This window comes from Mustela erminea, chromosome 4, assembly GCF_009829155.1.
Source record: "Mustela erminea isolate mMusErm1 chromosome 4, mMusErm1.Pri, whole genome shotgun sequence".
In the NCBI taxonomy this organism is placed as follows: domain Eukaryota; kingdom Metazoa; phylum Chordata; class Mammalia; order Carnivora; family Mustelidae; genus Mustela; species Mustela erminea.
In genome coordinates, this window is record NC_045617.1 from 29268287 (window position 1) to 29278833 (window position 10547).

General features: G+C 34.2%; 1 non-coding gene across 1 annotated transcript; it reads left to right on the forward strand.

Annotated features, from left to right (window-relative positions):
- Positions 1-10234: 10234 nt before the first annotated feature.
- On the forward strand, positions 10235-10341 carry LOC116589535. Its single transcript, XR_004285311.1, has one exon. It is a non-coding gene; the product is annotated as a U6 spliceosomal RNA (small nuclear RNA).
- The last annotated feature ends 206 nt before the right edge of the window (positions 10342-10547 follow it).

The following is a 10547-nucleotide window of genomic DNA, read 5'->3' on the forward strand; positions in this document are numbered from 1 at the left end:
GGGAAGACTGCGGTAGGGAGAATATAATAGTAGGTGACTGCAGGAAGTAAGAGAAATTACAAGAGCCAGTGTTATCAAGGATAGGAATGAGGAACAGCAAGACAACAAGCAGTAATGGACAGACACAGAATGACCTAGAGCAGAAAGCATTCCATTGGCTCCTGTGTCATTTCTTTAATAACTTAGTTTATGATTTAATATTAATTATAGGATTACAGTATATACCAGTTCTGTCTCAAGTTTGTATGCATTAATATATTAAATAGATACATAGTATATATCTAAATATTGAATATAGATTACCTGTATATTTATAGCTATATTCATAAATATATATTAACTAAATTTGTGTCAACTTTATATTCCAAATTCTCATTTCATGAATGTTCAGTCTTTTTTTTTTCTTTTAAGATTTTATTTATTTATTTGACAGAGATCACAAGTAGGCAGAGAGGCAGGCAGAGAGAGAGAGAAGTGGAAGCAGGCTCCCCGCTGAGCAGAAAGCCCAACGTGGGGCTCGATCCCCAGGACTCTGGGATCATGACCTGAGCCAAAGGCAGAGGTTTAAGCCACTGAGCCACCCAGGCGCCCCTGTTCAGTCTTTTTTTAATTAAATTTTTGCCTTTATATAGTTTCAATTTTTCAGATATATTTAAAAATTGATACATGCATAAGGTATACAAATTTTACCTAATAAGTAGAAAATATTTCAGGAACTTGGAGTAGCTGGTCTAGCAAAGTAGTGGTTATTACAGATAAACTTAGGTTGTTATGTTTTAAAGCATATTGAGATTTAAATTATAGACAGGAGTAGGAAATCAAGAATATTTTGAAATAATGAGATTTAATCATCTAAAATGTATACATAGATCTCATGTATTTTCCTGAAGTGGAAACTCATGTCTTCCTTGGATATTCATGTACCTCTAGGATTTGGCTAGGGCTTAAACTATTTCTCTTCTCTATATGTTCTCCTAATCATTAAGCTTAGTCTTGATTCTTGTCTAGCTTTAGGTTTACACATGCAATTGAATATCTCCATTTGACTGCCTCAAATTACTACTAATATCAGAAAATATCACAAATGGAATCGATCATTTTTACAAAATATCTTGTTTTTGTCCATTTCTTGTCTTGGCTAATGTCTTAGAACATACCCAGTCACTGTGTCCAGAAACTTGGATACCTTTTCTTTTCTCTGCTCTTTTAGTCGGAGGTTCTGATTCACCTATTATTTCTTTTCTATGATAATCTTGTTCTATTCTACTTTACTTGACAATATTCCCTTTAAGAACAATGACGACAACAACAAAAGAGAATTGTAAGCTCAATTCAAAACTTGTGTAATATGTATTTCCACTATTTCCGCACCCACAGTCTTCATCATGCTTTGAATACCATGTGCTCAGAAATGGAGTCTATCCTATGCTCCTACTCAGTTTTTTGGTTCATTCTCATCTCCTCCATCACCATAATAAAATAGTTACGCTTTTGGAATTTTCATGGAGGAATAATTTCCAGGTTAGTTCTAAACTAAAAATGCCTCTCAATATCATGAACTTTGTCAAATAATCTCCTGAGCTACAATTTCTGAGGTTTTGTTAAATAACTACTTCATGCCTACTACATTTTTTTTAGCCTTCATTTTTTTCTTTGAAATTTAGCCCAGAAATTACAAAAATACATTTGTATCAGTCAAGAATAGAGCTACAAGCAGAAAAACAACAACAACAAAACTCAACTAAATTATTGGAATCATAGACTATCATAACTCAAAAGAGCATGTAGGAAACTGACCCAACATACTCCCAAAATCAAGGTTTCTCTATTTTGTTTCCATTTCCATTTGACTTTATTTCCTGTCATTTGACAATTCTTCAGCCTTGATAAAGATATTTTACATGGCTCTGGAACACTTTTCAGAATCCTGAGTATACATTCTAAGAGCATTACAAAAAAGATTGCTTCTTATCATCCATGCTTAGAAATATGCTAGAAAATCTTTGGTTCACTGACTTAATTTGTACAACCACATTGATAGGCTAATTAATAGGGCTATATGTATAAGTTTTTTATATGAAGAAAGAATCAAAAAGGCAAACAGTTACCAGCAACTCTGGTAGTTACACTAAATATGTTCTAGAACGAAAACCTGCTCAATGTGTTTTGTGGTCTTTGATTTTAAGTATTACGTTCAGTTGACACATTCAGAAAATGTGTTGTTTGAGTCTTTCATTTATGTATTATAAACAGAAAGGAAAAATAATCCCTTTCTTCTACGTCTTGGTCCTCATTTAGTCCTCGTAGCAGAGGAGAGAAAAGATCACCTTATTCTTCCTTATCCTTCCATAGTGACTGGAGGCCATGTTGACCATGAATGGATATACACAGAAGGATGCTAGAGTCACCACGGCACAGAATTTAAAGATGTGAGATAAAAAGTCAAACAGGCCTGATTTTAAATGCTAGCTCCACCACAAACTGAGTGTAATTAGGAAATAATAATGAAAGTATTCAGAGGTTATTTTATGGCAGGATTTGTTCTAAATGCTTTGGATATATGAGACCTAAGGGTTAACTTGTCTAAGATGGATCTTCCATAGGTAGGTTGGTCTCCTACAAATTTCCATGGAAACTAACTACTGCAGAGCTCATAGGGAGCCAGCGCTGGATGAGGTTGAAATGCGGGAGCACGATGCTGGCCTGGCATGTGATACAGATGCAAACAGAAGGCTTGGAATTCAGCCCACTGACACACCATGATGGTCTCCACACTGGTATTCCTCCAACCACAGATGCTGAGCTGGGACATCTGGACTGGAGCCAAGGTTCTGCCCTTCAGAGTGTTGTTCAATCTCAGCTCTTCTTCAGGCCAGAGAGGGGAGGTCAATTTCTGATCCTTGCAGTTTAAATATCCTCACAGCACAATGTGTAAGTCCTCCCAGAGACTGGCAACTGGTCCTGTTCTATTCTTGGGCTCCACCCCAGAATATAATGGGAGACAGGGGATCCACATTCTTGCCACTGATCCAGCTTCATTGTTTTTCCCAATAATTTTTGTTCCACTAGCCCTAATGTATGTGTTCTCTGACCATTTATTTGACCTCATAGCTTGATATCATATTAACATTTGTTATGCCCATTTTTTTAATGGAAAAACAAAGATTGATTTATTTTACTTTTAAATTCCACACCACAACATTTTACTGAAAATGAAGTGATTTTTAATCTATATGTAAAGGACTCTTTAAATGATACTCCGGATATTTTATAAGTTTGGTTTCAGGACAGATTTGAATTCACAACAGGTCTTATACACAACAATTTCAATTTGTCAGACACTCCAGAACACAATGTGGAGGCATAAGAGGTGTGTGATGACTTCTTAATAGTCCAAGGGCATAAAGACCTTTTTCAAATATGGAAAGAAATTAGTCTTTCCACAATATTAACCCCTAAAAGCTGCTTTCCTTTATAGACTATCATATTATTGTCAGTTTCATACACTTTTACCTTATAAAGAACTCCCAGAGGAAGAAATTTCTGGATGTTTTCCCAGATACATACAGCTACATTTTTCTGTTGTGCTTAAAACTGCAAAGTATGGCATGTCCAGATCTAGATTCTTGTGGAAAAGGCTTCATAATTGCCTCCTCCATGTATACTCTCTGAGGTTGGTCAAATTCATAATCATTCCTGTAACAGGATCCATCTCTCCATGCATCATCACCACGACTTTATTATTGTGCTCATGGCCATTTGGATTATTGCATTTCCCAAACAGTTTTAAGTTTTATTCATTATTCAGAGATTTGCTGTCGAGTAGGTGGGTCACGCTGAAAGAGACGAGGCAGGACACGCGGGCCAGGAGTCCACCAAGCTCATTGTGGCTCTTGTTATTTTCATAAAACATTTCTACATGTTAATTCAACCCAGCATTATAGCTTCCTTCTGCGGCTTTACACAAACATTCACTTCTATCCAAAATATCCTTTCCCTTTGTTTAGTAAACACCTATTCCTTAGAACCCAAGTTAGATGTCATTTTCTCTTTATGCTTTACCCTCTTTCCATGACAGAAACAGATGGTGATAATCCCTATACCTTGTAACAATTTTATGGCATCTACATATTTCTAGAAAAGCATAATAAAAGTCATTTGAATTATTTGTCTAAAAGTTTTGACTCCCCCAGCAAGACATGTTTTTTTGAGGATAGGCAGCATTCATCTTTTTATCTGTATCTCTTAGCAACATGCCTGGACTGGAGTAGATGTATGATAAATTTGTTTAAACTGAAATCTACATTAAAAAAAAAACCCTCAGAATTCAATGTTATGGAAATAACCAAAATATTTAGACAATAAAGTTCAAAGCTACATTTTGAATGAAAATGATGCCACCATCTGGCTCATCTCAAAGGAAAAGAACCACAAAAGTAATCTCTCAGAGTACTGATTACAAAGTCAAAATATATTTAATAACTGTTTGAGGAAATAAAACTTTACCAGTAACATACTCTTAAAATATCACTCATCATTTCGAAATTGAACAGGGAAACTTGAACAACTCTGGTTAAATTTCCATGACAGTTGATGGAACATCTGTGCATATGGTCTCATCTGGTCACAATACCTGACCCACTGGTCAAAAAGAGAACCTGCTTTTCCTGTAACTTGTATCATTTATTTAGTGACGCAGTTGTATTTTATGCTGGTTTTTTTTTTTTTTTTTCGGAAATTGGTAGCTTAGTGACAATGATTGACTTAAAAATATAATTTTTATCCAGTCATTCTATCCAACAAAACATCTCCTGTAAATGTATGTTACAATCATTTCTTAAGTTAGTGGCTAACTTATACTGTATACCATTCATTTGATTTTTCATGAAGATTTATCTTTCTTTTATACCACACCCCATTCTCTTACATCTTGATAACAATTTACAAAGATATTTAGACATTTTGTTTTCTTATTTTGGAATGTAGATATGGATGGGTTCAGGCAAACACATGGAAGTTGTCTTTTATCACACGGGGATAATTATATAAGTAGATATTCAATGAAAATGCTTCCAGTGGGAAGAAAGCCCAGAGCAGTTGCAGAAACAATAAAAGGAAGGCAGCTGCCCAGTATTCCTGAGGGGCACTTAAACCCAGGTAATACATTCACCAAGCATTTTAAGTGTTCACATTTTCAACAATGGAGAAGTTGTTCTTATACTGAAATTGAAATGGCACAAGAAAACAAATAAGAGAAAACCTTCAGAGGGAAAACTCATTTCTGCCTGATTAATTTTGCGATGAGCATACAAATTCTCAAATGAATTTTTAAACTAAATGTCACGTGGTAGACTTTAGTTAAACTGAAAAAGTGATCAGCCTCATTACTTAAATTATAGACATCTGTATTCTTCCAAAATATTATATAAATTGAAATTTTTCTAAAGGAATCTAAAGAGAAAGCTAAACTATAGAAATTCAAAAATGTTCCATAGATTTTCTTAAAAACAAGAAATGTGAACAAGGAAACTAGTCTCCTCTTGTGTGTACTTTTCTTTATTAGAAAACAAACATGCCAATCCCACTAAATATTCGTTAAGCATGAGTTAACATAGAAGATCCGATTGAAATCCAACTCACACAAATCAAATATTTTATTCCATTTCAAAATTTATTAATAATTTCAAGTAAGTAAGCTTTTAAGAGGCACAGGTGATACAGGAAGAGTTTCAGTATTTGCAGTGTGTTTTTCTACCCACATTGCATGTACCCTCCTGCCCACCTTAAAAGTCAAAGTCTCAAATTAGGGAAGTGTGTAATCTCCTAGATAATAGTCAGGATCAAGTTCAGTTATAAAGATGCCTGTTTTTTATTCAGGTAGATATATAGCGTGTGTGACATTTTTCGGGGAGCTATGCTGTATTCATCTACAGATTCCAGGATTGTTTATCATAAGCAATATTAGATCATAGGCATCCAGCATTCAATATACTTGAGGGAGCATATATTTTATGGTCATAGAGACCTTTTTGCTGGCATATATCCTTGCTTTGTTTGCCAGAAGTCCAGTTTTTACTATGTTCATAAAGAAATTACTCCAAGATAACTGCTATCTTTCTATTTGAGTGAGCCCCCCAGCCTCGGGAATGGGAGCAAAATGGATTGCAATTTGCTCCTCCTTAACCTCTTTCTTCCCAGCCCACATTTAACAAATGCAGTTTGAAGTTTGAGCAAACCATTAACTTTCTCTGGTCCCTCCCCTGAACTTTATTGCTTTAGCCACTACAATGTGGGTGGAAGAGCCAAAATATCATTGGATGAGCCCAGAGCAAGAGACTTATCAGTAGGAATTTCCAGGTACAAAAAAAAGCAGCAGGGAATCACTAGAGAGTGATGTTAAACTACCAACTTTAAGGAACCAATATTGCAAATATGGTAAGGTACAAAGTATCTTTCCTTTCACTGTGAATGCCTCAAAGATTTAGCACAAAAGAGGAGCATAGTAAATATTTATTGAATTGGATTTTTTAAACAGAGACATCTGTAAATTTTTTTTTAAAGATTTTATTTATTTATTTGTAAGAGAGAGAGAGAGCAAGCGAGCACAGGCAGACAGAGTGGAAGGCAGAGTCAGAGGGAGAAGCAGGCTCCCTGCGGAGCAAGGAGCCCGATGTGGGACTCGATCCCAGGATGCTGGGATCATGACCTGAGCCGAAGGCAGCTGCTTAACCAACTGAGCCACCCAGGCGTCCCACATCTGTAAATTTTGAAACAAGAAAAACTTCAGTTTAGATATTCAACTTAGCTTTTATGTATTCTAATTTAAACCTCTAAAAAGTTTTTAATCGCTTTCACATAGATAAGCTAAATTGACACATTTCAGAATGATCAAATTTTGTATTTTAGCTTTAATAAAAATGTATAAATTCTCCTTAGGTAGCAGATAAAAATAAATGAAGCTGGCAGAAAAAGTAATGCTGTTTTCAAGCTTTCAGGTGTATATTACAAAAATTAATAGAGATAGTAAAATCTATACACTGTGATAAAAAATAAATACCCTTAACAGAAGTGTTTAGTTGATTCTTACTATCTTTTATTAAACAACATTTACGTTTAGCCATAATCAGTCATACTTTATACTGTTGGTTTAATTTATTTAAAAAAATTACTGTGGTCATATTTGTTGATAGTTTAAACAAATACATACAACTTTCCTAAAAATATGCATTGTGTCTTTCAGAATTTGGCTGTTGCTTTTTAGAAACAATAACAACAGAAACACTCATCAACCCTAGTATCTATTTTAAAAAGTGAATTTCTAAAAGTTCATTGTCTTCTAAAACTAACTATTGTAAGGTGAAACTATAAAAAATAAAATGAGTATTATGAATTATGAGAATTAGATGTTTCAAATTAAATTTGAGGTAGTTTGATAGAAAATATTCCCACCACTTATGAGCTAAGTAAGTAAACAAAAATAAATAAATAGGTAAATATAAATAAAAATAAGTAAATAAAATAAGTAAATGTATGCATAATGATGACTAATATAAATTTCTACTTTACTTTTGTCTACACTAAATTTATTTAAATATCTGTAACCTCTTTGTAACCAAACTTGTCACAATATTTGATAACTTAAGAATGAGCAAATCTTTTTGGAAATAATTTGCCATGCAAATTTGTGTAAGAAAATGTCTTAAATGATGAAATTTTCACCATTATTTCATATTTGTTCACCTTTTGATTTGAGGCTATTTCCAGGCAAACCCAGATGAGACTATAAGACAGTAGACTGTAGGCTGCTTCTATGATTTTTTTGGCACCAATTTGAGAATTTGTATTTTTCTTTGAGCTAATATATTGTGAAAATGTATCTTTTTTTAAAGATTTTATTTATTTGAGGGGCACCTGAGTGGCTCAGTGGGTTAAAGCCTCTGCCTTTGGCTCAGGTCATGATCCCAGGGTCCTGGAATCAAGCCCCGCATCAGGCTCTCTGCTCAGCAGGGAGCCTGCTTCCTCCTCTCACTCTGCCTGCCTCTCTGCCTACTTGTGATCTCTGCCTGTCAAATAAATAAAATCTTAAAAAAAAAAAAAAAGATTTTATTTATTTGAGAGAGAGTGGGCAAGAAAGGGTCTTCTCTTTTTTAATTGAGGTATAATTAACACTGAACTCTTATAAACATTCAGAGTTGAATTTGTTTTCATCAATTTGGGGGTTATAGATTGTCAAGATTGCTGAGGTTTATCTGCAACAAGAAATTGTGACCTTTTTCATCTTAATGTTGATTATTTTATATTTTTACTTGCATTTAGATCTTTGTAGATATGCTAATCTCAAATAGTATATTTGTCTCTTTAATAATTGCTCTCTTTCATCTTAGTTGATATGGACTAGGGAAGAAGAGTATTTATTCATATACACTAATTACTACTTACATTAAAATATAGTATAAAAAGTTATGACAGGAATTATCATATCATTGTACAATTTGTCTCTAATTTTCTATACTGTGTTCAAAATAATTATAAAAATTACTCTAATGATGAACATGTTAACTTATCCTGTATATATGTATTGTACATTTATTTTTAATGTGTTTAATATTAGAAGACCAAAGAAACCTTTAATTTGGAATTAATTGACTCAGAGAAATTTTTTGTTCTATTCTTTTTTTTTTTTAAAGATTTTATTTATTTATTTGACAGAGAGAGATCACAAGTAGGCAGAGAGGCAGGCAGAGAGAGAGAGAGATGGAAGCAGGCTCCCTGCTGAGCAGAGAGCCCGATGCGGGACTCGATCCCAGGGCCCTGAGATCATGACCTGAGCCGAAGGCAGCGGCTTAACCCACTGAGCCACCCAGGCACCCCATGTTCTATTTTTTAATATCAGAATAATTTTGTGATAGAAGGGCCTGATGATCCATAAATCCAAGTGCACCCTAATTTACATTTGGAAAGTTCCAGCAGTCTTCTTTTGTTTTTTTATTTGCTTAGCTTTGAAACGATACTATTAAAAGTTCAGATAAGAAGTAATCTAAAAGGGAAATATTTACATTCATTTTTAATATGTATATATTGAAAAAGACAATATATTTTGGCATAGCCACAATATATGCTAAGTTGTTTATTAAGACTAGTTCTAATATATACTGAAGTATAAAAACAGGTCAAGAACAATGGCTCTTGTATTTTTGAGGAAGTGTTTTTCTAGAATTTCCAATTGTTTGATGTTTTAATAAATATACTTGAAAATGAGGTGATGAATTATATACATATTGATGGCCATAATGACCATTTAAAACATTTATCAAACTATCCAAAGAAATCCTTCCTATTTACTTACCACTGTTTAGAAACCATTGCCATGAAGAATACCGGAGGGGCTGGCATGGAGGCATGTGCAGTAGATGACCACTTACATTATCTGTTTTTCAGATGTTCTTGTGAATTAAAAAGTAATAATAATTCCAGAAACTTAGTGACTAGAGATTTGTTTAACCATAAGGTTTTTAACCAGATTAAAAAGAAATATATCTTAGTCAAATCAAAAAAAAAAATGTTTTCTCATTGTTAAGAGTATGATTAAGTTTCTGTGGAAGAAACTAGAAAGATAGAAAGTGAAGTTTGCTGGGTGGGGGGGTCTAATAATTGCACTTAGGCTTTGGCTTTTGTACAAATGTTAACTTGTAAATTTGAAAATGCAGAATATTGTTTTATCATGAAGGAACTGGCCCTCAAACAGACTGTGAAAGATTACATAATTTGCTTATAATTCCTCCTCCCTTTTTTACCCTTGATTAGTATGATTCGCTGGGATTATAACAAAGTCCCACCTCATGGCTATGGGTGAGTCCGTATGATTTGCTTTAGCCAATACAATACGGGTGGAAGAGAGAAAACATTAGTAACAAACTGTGCATTTAATAAGCATCACCTGTTCCCGGTTGCCTATATAATGGTCCGCCATCACCCTAAGAACACTCATGCTGGGAAGTCTTGGATCCAAGGACAACAAAGACATGCTTTAGCGTACACCTAGAACCTAGAGACCACCCCTGCTGCTTACCAGCTCCAGAGTAAGAAAATGTTAATTTTTCTCATCAGAAGCCAATCGACTTTGGGGTCATTAATTAGCTGACCTCCAATCAGTTTCTCTTTTAAAGCAATTTGCTAGCCATGATAATATTCTCTAGCTATACTTGAACATGGATATATTTTAAAACTTAGTGAGGTGCTCACTTCGGCAGCACATATACTAAAATTGGAACGATACAGAGAAGATTAGCATGGCCCCTGTGCAAGGATGACATGCAAATTCATGAAGCATTCCATATTAAAAAAAACAAAAACAAAAAACAAACAAACAAAAAAACTTAGTAAGTTGATTTTTTTTTTCTGTAAGGGAGAGCAGTGTTGGTCCATACGTTGCTCTGTTGTTCTTGCCTTCAGACACTCATAATTCCCACATCTATGATTGCAGTGTTCCAGTTACACCCTTTAAACTATTTTATATTCTATGCATACTTTTTCCCATCTTTGCACCT